At 38.7% G+C, this 18344-nt stretch overlaps 1 protein-coding gene across 3 annotated transcripts in view; it reads right to left on the bottom strand.

Annotated features, from left to right (window-relative positions):
- The window catches only part of ACSL3 (acyl-CoA synthetase long chain family member 3), an 82390-nt gene that overhangs the window by 43573 nt on the left and 20473 nt on the right, over positions 1–18344 (bottom strand). For 2 of the 3 annotated variants that reach the window (XM_055290781.2, XM_063645729.1), the window contains one exon: positions 10758–10816. The exons of the other annotated variant lie outside the window; for it this stretch is intronic. The gene's annotated coding sequence lies outside the window, so the exon portion shown is untranslated. The remainder of the gene's footprint in view (positions 1–10757; positions 10817–18344) is intronic. 3 annotated transcript variants of the gene reach the window in all.

The following is an 18344-nucleotide window of genomic DNA, read 5'->3' as shown; positions in this document are numbered from 1 at the left end:
AACTTAGTTTGCATTCTAATGTACACAAATGCAGGTTTAGAAAATAACTATATGTACACAATGTGAAGGCAGCAGAAACTAGAGGCAAAGAAATTAGATAAAAATCAGTGAAAATAATTCTTTACCTTCGTTGATCAAGAGGCTAAGGTGGTGTGACACAGGACCAGCAGCTTCTGAGGGTGGCAAATGTTACAGCTGTTCCCCCAGTCCTTCCCAACAACTAATTCTGTATCTGAATACAATACAGAATTAAGTCATGAATTAGAGCTGTAACAATACAAGGAGAGAAAATGATCTTGGTGCCTTCCACCAAGACAGAAATACAAGAAGTGAAATAGGTGGTCAGTGGTTGGATGGTTGGTAGAAAGAAAATAAATACAGTCTTGAAAACACGGGTTTAAGATTCCTGTGAGTCATCCAAATATACATAAACTGTGAAACTTAAGAGAGGCCAGAGCTAGAGGCATACATTTTGGAGCCATAAAGAGAAGGATGAGAATGCCCACACAGAACGCATAGGAAATCTACAAGATCAAGCTCAAGGACAGAAAACTTTGAAAAGAAACCAATCCACGGGGCCGAGAAGGGGAAAGTACCACTGAGGAAACCAATAAAGGAGAAACTGGAGAGGACAATGTTGCAAAAGCCAAGGGAGGGGAGAGCCACAGAGCAAGTATTCAAGGGCATCAAATGCAGCCTAGTGATACCAGCCACATTCAATTAAGCCATTTAATTTTTCTTTTTTTTTTTTTTTTTGAGATGGAGTCTCGCTCTGTCACCCAGGCTGGAGTGCAGTGGTGCAATCTTGGCTCACTGCAAGCTCCGCCTCCCGGGTTCATGCCATTCTCCTGCCTCAGCCTCTCCGAGTGGCTGGGACTACAGGCGCCCGCCACCACGCCCGGCTAATTTTTTTTTTTTTTGTATTTTTAGTAGAGACGGGGTTTCACCATGGTCTCGATCTCCTGACCTCGTGATCCGCCCGCCTTGGCCTCCCAAAGTGCTGAGATTACAAGCGTGAGCCACCGCGCCCGGCCTAAGCCATTTAATTTTTCTAAAATGTTCTAGATAAATTAAGTAAAGTAACAAATTTAGACAACTGCATCTTATTTGCTAGGTGGCTCTAAAAAATCTTTAGAACTAGTCATAGATACTTTATGTTGCTACACCTTAGAATGAGTATTATTGTCAGAGGTGTTTGAACCAGAGTGACTCCATCTTTGGTTAGGGCTAGGAAGATGAGGCTGGGACTTGCTGGGCTACATTCCCAGAAAATTAGGCATTCCGAGCCTCTGGGTGTTTCCAGTTAAGGGAACAAATTAATAATGTTTAAAAAACAGACCCAGACTTGGGAGTGTCCAGATATCCCGATACCTGGAGAACAAAGGCATTCCTAATTTTGCTTTAAAGATAACATTCATTTTTGCAAAATATAGTAATTATTCCTTTATCACAAACCCTGTAGCAGAGCACATCTTCCCATCTATACCAGCACTGTACCTAGGGTGGGCGCATTCCTCTTCTTTCAGGAGTATCCTTACTCTGTCTACGGAGTAGCTGTTCTTTCGCCACTTTATGTTCTTAATAAACTTGCCTCTACTTTGCACTATGGACTCGCCCTGAATTCTTTCTTGCACAAGATCCAAGAACCTTCCCTTCAGGTCTAGATCAGGACCTCTGTCCTGTAACATTATCTTTCTCTTTTTACTTATTTATTTATTTATTTTTATTCTTTTTTGAGACGGAGTCTCGCTCCGTTGCCTGGCTGGAGAGCAGTGGCGCGATCTCGGCTCACTCCAAGCTCCGCCTCCCAGGTTCAAGCGATTCTCCTGCCTCAGCCTCCTGAGCAGCTGGGACAACAGGCGCCTGCCACCACGCCCAGCTAATTTTTGTATTTTTTAGTAGAGACGGGATTTCACCATGTTATCTTTCAAAAGTAAAAGTAAACTTGAACAGCTAAATCTGTCAATCTTTCTTTCACAGCTTCTAGGTTTCCGACCTAGTTTTAAAAGGCCTCAGCTATCCAAAGGTTAAACTATTGGTCTCCTGTATTTTTCCTCGTGTTTACCTAATTTTTACATCTAATCTTTAATTCAACAGAGTTTATTTTTCTATATTGTATGATGGTGAAAGCTAAATTCTTTCCTCTCAGATAAACTGCCTAAAGCATTTTTAAATAAACCACTCTTTTCTCAAATAAACAAAATGTCCTCTTCATTAATAATTTCTCATTCACACTTGGATGTGTTTCTAAACACCATTCTGTTCCTGCCATGTATTTGCCTACTGCTTTGCTAATACCCCTTTATACCAAATACAAATTTACAGCAATGTTTCTTTTTGTTTTGTTTTGCTTTGTTTGTTTTTTGTTTGTTTTTGTTTTTTGAGACGGAGTCTCACTCTTTTGCCCAGGCTGGAGTGCAGTGGCGCGATCTCGGCTCACTGCAAGCTCTGCCTCCTGGGTTCACGCCATTCTCCTGCCTCAGCCTCCCAAGTAGCTGGGACTACAGGCGCCTGCCACCACGCCCAGCTAATTTTGTTTTTGTATTTTTAGTAGAGACGGGGTTTCACTGTGTTAGCCAGGATGGTCTCGATCTCCTGACCTCGTGATCCGCCCACCTCGGCCTCCCAAAGTGCAATGTTTCTTAAATGTGGCCCATGGACCAATCCTATCAGAATTACCTTAGAGGTTATTTAAAATGAAGATTCCTCAGATATGCCTCCCTATCTTCCTTACTGCCCCAATACCTAAAAATTGAAAACTCCTGTGGCAGTTTCATTTTTAAATTGCAACCATGCGGGTTTTTGTACACTAATGCTTGAGAACTACTGCTTTAAATATCTGATAAGACCTTCACTACCCACATTTTTCAAAATTCTCGTTGATTCTTACAGATTTATTCTCCTACAAAATCCAGAGGATTTAACATTTCTGTATGATGAAACACAACTTTAAAAGAATCAAAAAGAAAACAAGCGTCCAGGAAAAAATGGTGACAAAATACACAAAGAGCGCCTATAAATTAAAATAAAAGTCAAGCAACACAAGGAAAATGGGCAGAGAGTATGAATAGGGAAGCCAAAAAAGAGGAAATAAAAGAGGAAGCCTGCGAGTTAAATACTGGATTTGATAATGTGAAGGTCTCCACTGACCTTAAACTTGAAAAGAGCTTAAGTGTTAAGGACCAAAGCTCAACTGAAGAGGGTTCAAGAAAGGGCAGAAAGACAGTAAGTAGAAAGAGTTCTAAAGAACAAAGAAATGGTAACAGGCCAGGACAAAAGAGATTCTTTTGTTTTAAACATTAATAGTAGAGCTTGTCTGCAGACTGATGGCTATGAACCAGCAGAGGAAAGTATTATGCAGAAGAGAGCCACACCCTGGAGGAGGAGAGAGGGTGGGAGAAACAGGGACACAGATGTGCGGGAATAGGAGCTTGTACAAGATTTTCTTCCGGGTGCTTCCATTTTCTCAGAGTAACAAGAAGCAAAATCATTGGATGGGAGGGAGGCAGAAAGGAAGGTATCAGAAAATTAAGGAGAAAGCATAAAATAGTCATCTAGGAGAGTGGGAGAATGAATGGTCATGGAAAAGGAGTAGCAAAGGCAGGTTGGAGTATCAAATAATAAGACCACAGTGTCAGAAGGATATTGAAATCACTAAGAATCACGACAGAGTAGTGTCAGGGTCACAGGAAGACATATTTACAGATTTGGGGATGAGTAGTTAACTGCAACTAGTAGTAATATAGTCTTAAGATAAAACTTGGACACACATACACACACACACACACACCTGAAAGACATGGCAGTACTGTTTCAGTGGCAAAAAACAAAAATAGAAAATGATCTAAAGATTCATTAATCAAAGAATGCCTGAAAAACATATATACCCATTGAATAGACTATTATGCAGCCACTAAAAGCAAGCTACACGTACATGCATTGACCTAGAAGAACTTCTATGATACCTTGCCAACTGAAAAGAATGTATACAAGGGAATGCCTGGCTTCATGCCTGACTATAGAAAAAGATATAGGCAAGTCAAGGTTTTTAAGAAATTATCCCTAAGTATTTAAACGCAGGTCTAAGTCCATTAATCTTTCACCATGAAGAATTTAACAACTCCCAACTTCACTAAACGCTCAGAACTGCTAATTAAAATAACGAGATGAATTAAGTTTAACAGCATTAAAAGAAAATGACCTATTACTACCTATAAAATAAAGACGAGCAAACAAAATCTTGAAATATAAAATTGTGTGATAAATAGCTAGGTTCAAACACTTGAAATGTGTTTTTAAAATGTTCTATGCAAATGGTCAGTTGCATTATATCAAATTGTTATTTACATCTTATATTTTAATTAGCAATTGTTTTAAATCATAATGATCAAGCATAAGGAAGATCTCTGTATGACCTCTATTATTTGAGAGAAAGAACACAGGTGACTTGGAAAGAGTGGAGGAAAAGGAGACCAGACAGGATTTTGTGTCATTCAGATCTCGTGTTATGAAACAAATGTAAGTAAAGTAATGGAGCTTAACCACCAGCCAGGAAATCACTTTCAAATGATATACTTCCAAAGGGTATGAAGTGGATGTTAAAATAAAATTTTATCTTAAAAATTGCTATTAAAGAATATTATTAATATCATAGTCAAATGCCCTGTAACAGCTCCCAAGTTTTCAAAACAAAAATTGCTACAAATGCTCATATGAAAGCTTCCTGCCAGGAGCGGCGGCTCATGACTGTAGTCCCAGCTACAAAGGAGGCTGAGGTGGGAGGATCTCTCGAGCCCAGAGGTTGAGGCTGTGGTGTGCCATGATCACACCAAAGCACTCCAGCCTGAGCAACAGAGCAAGACTTTGTGAAAAGACAAAGTCAGAAAGAAAGACACCCTGTGAGAAGAAACAACCCCGTGAGGTGAGAAGAGGCAGAGGAGGGATGAGGAGAGGAGGGAAGGGAAGGAGAGAGAAAGGAGGTGGAAAGAGGGGGAAGGGGGAGGAGAGAAAAGGAGAGAAGGAAAAAAGAGAAAAGAGAGAAGGAAGAAAAGCTTCCATCAGACATGACGTGTTTTCCTAAGAGAAAAACAGGAAAAAAGTAGGCTGCCACAGGGATCACTTTCAGACTAATGTATCAAATGGTTCTACCTGCTTAGATCTGCGGTTTCAGGAATGTCTTAGGCGCAGGAGAGATACAACATGGTACCTCAACCCAAAATTGGCAGACCTGTGAAATTAACCTCCACAAAACTCGTGGACTGAACAAAGAAAACGGAAGTCACCCTCAGAATCTAAGGCATGTGCAATGTCTACAGGAGGGAAGAAGTCAACAATGGTATTATATTCACATTCTACTAATAGAGCAAGCAGACATTTTATGCCCCTCACATCCACCATCATCATGAAAAGGAACCTGAAAACTCAACCTGCAGAGCAGGCAGAGAGCCCCAACATTTAGAAATGCTCCCACAAAGTCAAAGGCAGCAGAGGATGAGGACAGGGGGAACAGAGGACAGAAAAGGAGAAAATACTGCAGACGGTGCATCTTGACATGCCACAATTTACTTCTCGGTTAATCCTGCCCACCACTCAATCTGATTTCCTCCTCTGTATTTTTCTTTCGGCCTACCACACTCAGGCACCAATACTATACAACTGTTCATATCTGCAAATAACAATAATAATAATATGGCTTAGCATTTTATCTCTAATGAAGTATAAATGAGTGGCTTGCATAATGCTGGATATCAAGGAATCCGTATTTGCTAGTATGAAATGTGGCTGGAATTTTTCACCAAGCTTGCAATAAATAGGAAACAATTCTGAGTGCAGGCAAACAAGCACAGTGAAGGGAACTTTTTATATTATCTCATTTAATTCTCACAAAACCCAATTTCAAACAGATTGCGCCCAAAGGCACTTACAGCTAGCAGGTAAGGTAGGATATTAACCTACATGTCTCTCCAAGGCATGTCCAAACTTTTCAATGCCCCCATACTCTCTTAATAAACTCTATGGTTAATACCTTATTGTTGGGGAGAAAGAAGTGCCCTTTAATACACTACTTTTGAGATTCTCCTTTCCACAAAAGTTAGGTGACAGTCATACACATTCTACAGAGACTGTAAGAGTCCCAGATGAATGACGCAAATCATGTATTATGAAATAGGAAACCAGGGTCAAGAAGGGCAGAAAGAACTATTTCCTACCCAGAATTAGTCTCTCAGAGTTATAATGCAAAGTGCAATCAGAGACTATTATTCACTATCAGGAAAGAGTTTCTTTTTAGAGGGGCACCCTGGTTCTCACAAACATGTTTGCTTCTCAGGCATCCAAAGCTAAACACATGATAAAAATACATACCTAGTTCAAGAGAATGGTTTTAAAACATTTATTTACTATATATCCTGCTGCCTCCCTCCCCAAAAAAGCAGACCTAAAAGTAGGAAAGTTGTTTTAAATTCTTACAAATATCAACAACACACAAACTAACTTATTATGTGTAATACAGTGGTTCTTATGTATTTAGTAAAGACAAAGAATTTTTCCTCTCCAAATCCTCAACTACTAACACAATCTTTCAACAACTTCAAAGATTTCAACTATGACCACACAGTTGCAATGTATGACATCGCAATGACTACAGGGCTGAAATCAATATCATTAATCCATGCAAGAACTTCCTTAATACAAAAATAAAATTGTCAAAAAGATTCTGGACAGGAAATCAATTAAAAACATTATTAGAAGGTTTAGTCATATAACTATCTGGATTAGATAAAGTTCCACTTTACAACTAGGAAGTTTTATGAGGAAATAATAATTTGGTATTTTATTTTTAAGAAAACTATTAAGCCTATATTTATTTTAACCTCAGAAAATGAAATGTTGGCATTAAAGATATATATTGGAAAGGAGGGAGGCAGGAACATTTATTATAGCAAGTCTTTCCCATGAATATATCTAAATGAAAAAGCAGTTTAACAAAGCCAACTTTTTAAGTTTCAGTTATTCAGTGTAATTTTAAAACTGTTTCAGTCCTATTAGTATGATGGCGGAAATAACAGCAGGACTCTTGAGTACTCTCCTTGAACTATAAATACAGTCCCCTCGACGTCCCCAAAACTGCTCAAGACCCATTATTTCTTAAAAAACAGCTTTTATCCCTCTTCTAGATAAAAATCAACAGGAAACAGAAATCAGGCAAGGGATTTTAAATACATATACACAAATGCATATGTGCCTAAACACATACACTAGACTAGACTGAGCTCTGCTGCCAATTACTAAGAGATCTTGAGCAGGTCACCAAATCTTAATTTGCTCACCATTAATATTGATGCAGTTCAACTAGATCAATTTTAAGACTATATTCTACTGATGCCTAGGGTTCCCAAAATTGATTAAGACAATACTGAATAGGATTCTTTACTCTTTTAGTACGACTCCTTATTTATTCCAGTCATTTCCTACAAAATGATTAATGAGAAAGCCAGCTATACAATTATTTCAGGAGAACATGAACTATTAGATTACTTAATGACATCAACCTGGCTCATGAATATTTGAGGATCTTCATCATTCCAACTCAATCCAGCTACGTACTACATTTGGCATTACATGAACCTGTACTAAGGAGAGTGAACAGACAGCCTAATTTTTAAGTGAAGGTTGTGTTAGTTGAAGTAACAAATTCACTTTTAAATATACCTCTTTTCGGCCAGGTACAAAGGCTCACGCCTGTAATCCCAACACTTTGGGAGGCTGAAGTGGGCAGATCACTTGAGGCCAGGAGTCCAAGGTCAGCCTGGCCAACATGGAGAAACCCCGTCTCTACTAAAAAAATATAAAAATTAGCCAGGTGTGGTGGTACGCACCTGTAATCCCAGCTACTTGGGAGGCTGAGACACAAGAATCACCAGAGTCTGGGAGGCAGAGGTTGCAGTGAGCCAAGATCGCGCCACTGCACCTCAGCCTGGGCCACAGACCAAGACTCTGTCTCAAAAATAAACAAACAAACAAACCTACCTACCTCTCTTTCCCCCAGGGTGAAATAAAAAATAAAGAAAATTCAAAGGCCAGAGGAAAAATATAACAGTTCCAAACATACAAAAAAAAAAAGTTAGCAAAAGTAAATACAATGAACGAAGTATGCGTATTTGAGAGAAGACAGCTCTTCTGGTTATGTTTAACCTTTGTGAATGTAAAATAATTAAAGTTTCTGGAGATTTTCAAGATGATGTTAAAATGCTTATTCCATTTATAAGAGCTACAACAGCTTAAAATAATTTTGCAAGCTAAGTCTACCCAGAATATATTTTCTTTAATTTCAATGACTTATATATCATTCCGTAAGATTACTTAGATGTTTCCTTTTCTCTTCCTCCATTCCCCTTCCCACCCCCAAAAGCCCAGTTTCTTATCTGCAGTTTGCATGGACCAGCTAAAAAAACAAAGTTAAGAAAAGGCAAATAACATATAATTAGAACTTATAAGTATGTTGTGGAAATATACAGAATAAATAACCTGCATCACAATTAACATATTGCCTTCATTTGTACTATGTAAAGGTTAAGTAGCTAAAAATGAGGTTTAAACATCCAATTACTTCCTTTAGTCAAGAGTCTTGTGTTGTATTCAAATATTACTCGCTTTTTTATCTTTAAATTCTTTACAACATATTTTCTTCTTCCTACAAATTCCCAATTATTTTACCACTAAAAAAAGCTATTCCTGAACAACACGTTTCAAAATCAAAGCTACTAAGATCACCAGTTGTCTTCCCTCTCATCACCTCCATTCTCTGCTGTGTCATTTCCTGGCTTCTGCAGCTTTTCTGCAAGTGCTCAAAAACCAGACTACACTTAAAAAACAGAAGACACAGAAAAGAGGAATCCACCTTAAGTAGCTTGAGAAATATCTGGCCCAACTCTTAAAAAACATTTTCCTCTGAAACCAAGGGAGGAGCAAACTTGCTGCTGTCTCTGTCTCCTCCATACTTCTCATCTAGGTCACTTTCACATACAAATCCAAATTTGCTTCCCTACATTTTTTAAGAAGTTTAAAATGTTTCAATCCGACAATCGCACAAAGGACATCTACAAATGTGAATTAACTTCCATTTTTACATTATCTCTTAAATCATGGGACTTCTGAACATAAGCAATTCCCAAACGTGAAAAGGTTGAGTTCTAAGTTTCGGGATTCAAGACACTGGGCTTCCCAAGTAGTTCATGACATTCCCTTTACTTCATCGCACAGTTAACCTATATAACATGATTATGAGTCTTATTTCTCTTTTTAGGCAAAATTATGACAAAGTTATCTTTGTCACTGTACCATAGTACTTCTTCCCTGTGCACCGCCCTCCCACATCAGTTTGACGGCCTTTCCCCTTCTCAAATATCCTAAGTACCCTACTGAGCACATATAAATGCACTGAAGCTCCAAAACCACTTCTTCACCTACCCAAACCTAGCTGATCCTCAACAGTAATTAGTCATTTCTATAAATGTCTTCCTATTTAAAATCTATCATTTAATATGCCATAATTTCTTTGCAATTTCAATTTTACTGTAAATCTACTAAACTCTCTTGATGCATTCTTAGCTAAGAATTCAAAGTTTGTAGTTCCCATAACCCATTAACTACTAAAAGAAATTTGTAGAGGAGTACTGTGTTACAATGGGTTTACTTAGTCACTTCAAAAGCACTCTTAATTTGATCATGTATATCCCTCAAAGAGACGTAGGCACAGATATGTCTAAAACAAAGCGAGGCGTACTATTAAAGTGGACAAAGTATATTCCTTTTTCCATCACACCTACTTCATTAAAAGATGGCAATCTTGGATACGCAAACAAAGCATCTGGAAAGATACACTCTATGAAAATAAGGGATAATCCCTAGCAAAAGAACCAGGGTAACATAGGAGTTTCCTGTTTACTTAGATGCTCCTACATTGCTTACAGTTTTTAATAATAAACATATTACTTGTGTGATTTCCTTTTAAAATCAGTTAAAAATGTCAAGATTAATAAATTCAACTGATGTGAAAAAAGACTTCGAAATGAGATTCTGAAAAGGAGGATATCAACTATCATGATTCTAATGGATGAAATGCTTACTGCCTTCACGTCATCAAAGCACTTTACCAACATAGACTATTCCCTATAGCAGTCCTACTCAATTTTATTTTCATTTCACAGAATGCTAAAAACCTTCATCCTTAAATTTTTGCCCTAAAATTTCATAAACTCTAATTCACTTCAGATGACACAGAAAGAATAAAATTGTGCTATATTTCTTATGCCCCATGACAACTATAATAACCGTGCAGAACCTTCTATGGGTTGACAAAAAGCCCTTGAAACTACAATCTCTACTAAAATGTCCAGTTAGAAATTTACAGTAACATTAATACAAATTTTAAATGACCATCACATATTAAAATGGTCTAATTCATGCTAAACTATCCAAAATAAAGAGGCTACTGAGTTCAAATCCCTTGCAGATATTTAGTGAAATTCAAGTTCAGGAAAGGAAGGTAGACAATATTGCTCAGTGACATGGTTTAATGTCCCAATTGATCTATATAGAATTAAAGTAAGTATAAAACTATCTTCTATAACCTTCAGAATTCTATAATCATAAAATGAGAATTACAATTTTTTGGTCAGTTTAGCCATAATTGGTTTTAACTTAATATTTATTTTATAACAAATAAATCTATTGTAATAAAAAATTAAATATTTTACCAGTTGACAATGGTAGGAGGTACTAGGTGCTTTGAAGATATGCACCCTTGTGTCAAAACCTGTCAAAACAAACATAAAAAAGACAAGCATTACTACTCATAGTCTAGTTAATCAGAGCCGAATGCCAACTTTTTCCTGGAAGTATTTTACTTCTAAACCTCACATGAAAAGTTTCTGGTGAGTTTTTCTGGAAACACCAATCTATCACACTAGCAAACAAAATTTTTACCATGTAACCTTTCTTCAAAAACATATAGTACACACACTATACACCAGTAAGAATGCCCAAAACCCAAAACACTAACACCACCCAATGCTTGCAAGGATGTGGAGCAACTCTCATTCATTGCTGGAGGGAAGGCAAAATGGTACAGCCACTGTGGAAGTTTGACAGTATCATATAAAACTAAACATACTCCAAATATATGATCCAGCAACCACAGTGCTTGGTATTTACCCAAAAGAGTTGAAAACATGTCTACAAAAACACCTGTACATGCATGTCCATAGCAGTTTGATTCATAATTGCCAAAAGCTGGAAACAATCAACATATCCTTCAACAAAGTAATGGATATATAAACTGTGGTACATCCAGACAATGGAAAATGAGTCAGTGTTAAAAAGAAATGAGCCATCAAGCCATGACAAGATATGAAGGTAACTTAAATGCATATTACAAAGTGAAAGAAGATAGTCTGAAAATGCTATGTACTGTATGATTCCAACTACACGACACTCTGGAAAAGGCAAAGCTACGGAGATGGTAAACGGATCCATGGTTGCCAGAGGTTAGGGCACAGAGGGGGATGAATAGGTAGAGCACAAAAGGACTTTTAGGGCAGTAAAGCTATTCTGTATGTATTATAACGGTAGATACACGTCATCATATATTTGTTAAAACCTACGGAGGGTACAATACTAAGAGTGAACTCTAATGTCAACTACGGACTTTGGGTGATAATGATGTGTCAATGTAGGTTCATCAGTTATAACCAATGTAGCACTCTGGGGAGGTAGGGGGATGTTGACAAAGAGGGAGGGTATGCCTGTGTAGGGGAAGGGGTATATGAGAAATCTCTGCACCTTCCTCTCAATTTTGCTGTACACCTAAAACTGCTCTAAAAAATAAACTCTATTATAAAAAAATAAGGTATTTCCACCGTATACTATAAAGGCTGCATTCATTTACTCATGATGATGATAAAGTATTAAGATGTATACGTGGTGATATTAATACATTGTTTTTAAAAAACACTTTTAGGCCGGGCGCGGTGGCTCACGCTTGTAATCCCAGCACTTTGGGAGGCCGAGGCGGGCGGATCACGAGGTCAGGAGATCGAGACCACGGTGAAACTCCGTCTCTACTAAAAATACAAAAAAATTAGCCAGGCGTGGTGGCGGGCGCCTGTAGTCCCAGCTACTCGGAGAGGCTGAGGCAGGAGAATGGCGTGAACCCAGGAGGCGGAGCTTGCAGTGAGCCGAGATCGCGCCACTGCACTCCAACTTGGGTGACAGAGCAAGACTCCGTCTCAAAAAAAAAAAAAAAAAAAAAAAAAACACTTTTAAATTTTTTCAGTGATTTTCTCTATCACCTGCGAAGCAAATAGGTTAGCAGTCATTATAGTTATTTTTAAGAATATATTAACAAGTAGAGCTAAAAGCTAAGTTTTTTTGAATCACTTAATTCAACATACCACTGCTTCATTAACTTTTAATTCATCATTAATTTTTGTAAAAACGGACAGACTTTGCAGCCATAAAAAAGAATGAGTCCATGTCCTTCGCAGGGACATGGATGAAGCTGGAAGCCACCATTCTCAGCAAACTAACACAGGAACAGAAAAGAAACACCACATGTTCTCTCACTCATAAGGGAGAGTTGAAGAATGAGAACACAGGGATATAGGGAGGGGAGCATCATACACCAGGGCCTGTAGGTGGGTGGGGTAAGGGGAGGGAGAACATTAGGACAAATACCTAATGTAGGCGGGGCTTAAAACGTAGATGATGGGTTGAAAGGTGCAGCAAACCAACATGCCACGTGTATACTTACGTATACATGTAAACCTGCACGTTCTGCACATGTATCCCAGAACTTAAAGTAAAATAATAATTTTTTTTTTTTTTTTTTTTAAAGTAAGGCATGGTGGCTCATGCCTGTAATCCCAGCACTTTGGGAGGCTGACATGGGTGGATCATCTGAGGTCAGGAGTTCAAGACCAGCCTGACCAACAAGATGAAACCCCATCTCCACTAAAATTACAAAAATTAGCCACGTGTGGTGGTGTGCACATATAGTCCCAGCTACTCTGGAGGCTGAGGCAGGAGAATCACTTGAACCCAGGAGGCAGAGGTTGCACTGAGCCGAGATCATGCCACTGCACTCCAGCCTGGGTAACAGAGCAAGACTCTGTCTCAAAAAAAAAAAAGGACAGACCTTAAACTCAGATACTACTGGGTTCAAAATCCCTGCTGTTTCTTATTAGCTATGACTCCAGACAAGGTCATGCATCTATTCATCCAAGGGAAAAATAACTTAGAAATCTTCTTGTTATTAATAATTTCTTGTGCCAGTTTCCTCATATGTAAAAGAGAACAGTGCTATATATAATTCATATCCATATTTGTAGAATTTCTATAAATAAAGAACAGGAGAAAGCAGGCTATGTATATTAACAGAAAATTCCACATTGATTACCTATTAAAAATGGTTAACCTCATTAATTATCAAGGAAACACAAATTAAAACAGTATCATTTCCTCCATTAAATTTTTTTTAATGAAAAAAATTCACAAGTGTTGGCAAGGATATGGCAAACAAGATAGATCTTGGCACTCTTAGGGAAGTACAGCCAGTTAAGAGAGCAATTTGGCAGCATCTAGCAAAAGCTGAAAATGTAGACTCCTATGACCCAGTAATCCCTTTTGAGAAATATGCCCTGGGGAAACTTATGTGCCATGCTTACTTTACCCTGCTTTGTTTATTAAATGGCCCAAGGTGACAGGTCCTACTAGGTATGTAATTGGCCCTCAATAAATGTTAAAAATCTCTTCAATAAATATTAAATGCCTTACTCAGCTCCAGACCTGACGCTTTGCATTCTAAGAATGACACCATAGGACTGGAAAAAAAAAAAAAAAAAAAAAAACTCCTAGTCAGTGGTAGAGCCTGACAAATCACTTCAACATGGCAAAAACTATGAGAAGTGCATCAACTGCATTAGGAAAATAGGCAATTGCAGCCTTTTGTCTAGGGTGGAGAAGACAAGGTCAAGGAAATCACTGTAAACTGAGTTGATGCATGTATTTTTGTTCAAGCAGACAATTACTGCAGGCAGTAATAACAATTATTTGTAAGCGCAAAGGGAACTATACAAGAAAAGAGAAATTTCAGAAGACTCTAAGTAGTTGTAGTAAGCTGAAAAAAGGACCTCAAGGGTATCAGGCCCCAATCCCTAGGATCTACAAACGTTACCTTATTTGGAAAAAGACCCTAGATTACCCAGTGGTCCCTAAATGCCCTCACAAATGTCCTTATAAATAGAGAGGCAGAAGGAGATTTGACACACATGAAGGAGATGATGACGTGAAGATAGAGCAGAGACATTTGAAGATGCTGGCCTGAAAGACTGGACTGATAATAGGGAATGCCAGCAGCCACTAGAAGCTGAAAGAAGCAAGGAACAGGTTCTTCCCTGGGGCCTTCAGAGCTCTGCTGATACTTTGATTTCAACCCAGTAACACAGATTTGAACTTCTGGTCTCTATTAACATTAATAGAATAAATTTCTGTTGTTTTAAGCCACCCAATCTGTGGTAATTTGTTGCAGTGGCCCTAGAAAACAAATGCCTCACTGCCACTGTGAATGTTTGCTGCCCTAAGTGGTTGAAACATTATCCAGATCTCTTAAAAGTCTTCTAACTTTTATTAGCAGGGGGATGACATATTCGGATCTGTTTCATATACTAAACCTGGTGCCAATGTTGAGAATTTATTTGTGGAAAAAGAAATTAGAAACAAGAAAACCATTTAAAAATGCAAACTCCAGACAGAAGATAAAGTTCTTAATTACCAGATATTTGTGAAAAACCATCACTATCAAAGAAAGAGACAAACAGCAGACAAAAGGTGCCTCAGTGGCAACAGACAAGGTAGGAAATGTGGGAAATTTTAAAATATGTCTATGTAATATTCTCAAAGGCATAAGAGAGGCTATTGCCATCTATGAAACAAGAATGGAATGCTATATATTAACAGAAGGAATAAAAATAAGAAAAAGCTCTTTGAAATTAATAGCAGCTGAAATTAAGGATTCAATGCAAGTGTCAGAAAATGAGGTGGAGACTCTTTTCCAGATAAAGGAGAGCAAAAGCAAAGGGGTAGAATATAGAAAATTGATTCTCATTTTAAAAATAAGGTGTTAAATTAATCCAAGAGATTCAAGTTCCACTACAAGGAGTTCCAGAAATAAAAAGAAAAAAAGAACAAAGAGGCAGAAATTCCTGAAGCATTTTACAAGCAGAAATTCCTAAAGCACTCTGCAACATAATATCCCAGAGCTGGTAAATACTAGTCTTCGGTTTGAAAGGACTGGGCAGATCAATGAGGGAAAAAATAACTGACTTCTAGACAGAACCACGTAAATTCTCAAAGCGCAGAGTGTAAGAATATCCTCAAATCTTCCTAAAAAAACAAAAGGCTGGCCGGGCGTGGTGGCTCACGCCTGTAATCCCAACACTTCGGGAGGCTGAGGCAGGCAGATCACCTGAGGTCGGGAGTTCAAGACCAGCCTGACCAACAGGGAGAAACCCCATCTCTACTAAAAATACAAAATTATCCGGGCATAGTGGCGCATGCCTGTAATCCCAGCTACGAGGGAGGCTGACTAACACAGTAGAATCGCTTGAACCCGGGAGGGGGAGATTGCAGTGAGCCAAGATCCTGCCATTGTACTCAGCCTGAGCAACAAGAGCAAAACTTCTCTCAAAAAAAAAAAAAAACTGATCGACAAACAAGGATATATATCAGAATAAAAGGAGGTACTATTAAAAAGTGTGATTTGGGCCAGGTGCGGTGGCTCACGCCTGTAATCCCAGCACTTTGGAAGGCCAAGGCGGGCAGATCACAAGGTCAGGAGATCGAGCCCATCCTGACTAACACAGTGAAACCCCATCGCTACTAAAAATACCAAAAATTAGCCGGGCGTGGTGGCACCTGCCTGTAATCCCAGCTACTCAGGAGGCTGAGGCAGGGAAATCACTTGAAGCCAGGAGGCGGAGCTTGCAGTGAGCCAAGATCATGCCACTGCACTCCAGCCTGGGCAACAGAGCAAGACTCTGTCTCAAAAAAAAAAAAAAAAAAAAAAAAAAAAGTGATCTGGAGGTATTCCAGACAAATCAGGATATATGGTCACCCTTCCTGTAAGGCAGGAATTCTCAACCCCCAGGCCACAAACCTGACAGCAGGTAAGCAACAGCAGGTAAGCAACAGCAGGTAAGCAAGTATTACCACCTGAGCTCTGCCTCCTGTCAGAACAGCAGCTGCATCAGATTCTCACAGGAGCAGGAACTGCGCATGCAAGGGTTCTAGGTTGTCTGCTCCTTATGAGAATCTAATGCCTGATGATCTGAGGTGGAGCAGTTTCATCCCAAAACTATCCCCCACCCCACTGCCTCCTCGACCCCCATCCATGGAAAAATTGTCTTCCACGAAACTGGGTCCCTGGTGCCAAAAAGCTTGGAGACGGCTGTTATAAAGGAGTAAGAATCATAATGGCATCAGATGTCTCAGAAACACAGGAAGGTAGGCAACAATGAACAAGGCCTTAAAAGTTTTAAGGGAAAGTTTTAATCTAGAATTCTCCTCTCAACTAATTTCCCAATCAATTGCATGTAGAATAAAGAAATTTTCAGACTTGCAAGGACTTAGAAAATTTACATTCCACAATACACTTTGCTAAGAAATTACTTTTAAAAGTTCTCAATCATGCATATATTCCTTTAAGTTTTAAAACAATTTTTTTAAGCCAGAATGGTCTGCAGTTTTGTTACCTAGTTTACAAGAGCTAACATAATGCTGATTCCAAAACCTGACATACCACATAGGACAATCTCTTTAAAGAATATGAGGGAAAAAATCCTAAAATGTCAGCACATCTAATCCAGCTGAGTTAAAAGAATGATATACCATAACCAAGCATGGTTTGTTTACTCTGAGTGCAAAGATGCTTCACCATGAGAATTCTTTATTACTACCATTCTCTGTATTTAACAGGCTAAGTAGGAGGGGAAAGGTGTGAGCATCACCATATATTTTCTTAAGTATTTAAGAAAAGTGAGGCCGGTTGCAATGGCTCACACCTATAATCCCAGCACTTTGGGCAAGTGGACCACCACCTGAGGTCAGGAGTCCATGACCAGCCTAGCCAACATGGTGAAACCTCATCTCTACTAAAAATACAAAATTAGCTGGGTGTTGTGGCGCATGCCTGTAATCCCAGCTACTTGGAAGGATGAGGCAGGAGAATCGCTTGAACCCAGGAAGTGGAGGTTGCAGTAAACCAAGATCACACCATTACACTCCATCCTGGGCGACAAGAGTGAAACTCCATCTCAGGGGTGGGGCAGGGAGTGAATATCAATTACTAACTTTTAAAGGAACATCTTATTCAGAAACAAAATTGCTTAAACTTAAAAACAGTATATTTACTGGAAATCAACATTAAACATCATACTGAAAAGCAACTTCCATCCAAGTAAGGGACAACAAGGCCAACTATGATCATAATTATTATACATCAAGAAGGCTCTACTCTATGCTGTCCAATGTGGTAACAAGTGCCAATGCACACCTGAAACGTGGCTAGTCCAAACTGAGATGTGATCTAAGTACAAAATACACATGGGATTCCAAAGACCTAATAGTAAAAAAAGAACATAAAATAGTTAATTAATAAATTTTATATTGAACATATACAATGAAATAAGATTTTGGATATATTACATTAAATAAAATGTATTAAAATCAATTGCCTACTAGAAATGTAAAACGACATATATGGCTTACATTTACGGCTCTCAATGCGTGTCTTCTGAACAGCACTGCACTTTAGCCAATGCAATGAAAAAATAAACGAAGTTATGAATACTGAAAAAGACAGTCGTTATTGTGTGCAGATTTAAGCGCCTGTCTGACAAGAAAATCTGAAGGAATCATTTGAAAAATATCCAACCAGAGGGAGAATTCACAAAAATACTTGGATACCAAGTAAAAAATAAAAATCGACAGTTTTTTTTTTGTTTTTTTTTTTTTTTTTTTTTTTTTTTTGAGACAGAGTCTTGCTCTGTCACCCAGGCTGGAGTGCAGTGGCTCTGCTCACTGCAAGCTCCACCTCCCGGGTTCACGCCATTCTCCTGTCTCAGCCTCCTGAGTAGCTGGGACTACAGGCGCCCACCACATCCGGCTAATTTTTTTTTATTTTTAGTAGAGACGGGGTTTCACTGTGTTAGCCAGGATGGTCTTGATCTCCTGACCTCATGATCCGCCTCCCTCGGCCTCCCAAAGTGCTGGGATTACAGGCGTGAGCC

This window comes from Symphalangus syndactylus, chromosome 8, assembly GCF_028878055.3.
Source record: "Symphalangus syndactylus isolate Jambi chromosome 8, NHGRI_mSymSyn1-v2.1_pri, whole genome shotgun sequence".
In the NCBI taxonomy this organism is placed as follows: Eukaryota; Metazoa; Chordata; class Mammalia; order Primates; family Hylobatidae; genus Symphalangus; species Symphalangus syndactylus.
Note: the sequence above shows the minus strand (reverse complement) of the source record. Positions and strands in the feature narration are given on the sequence as shown.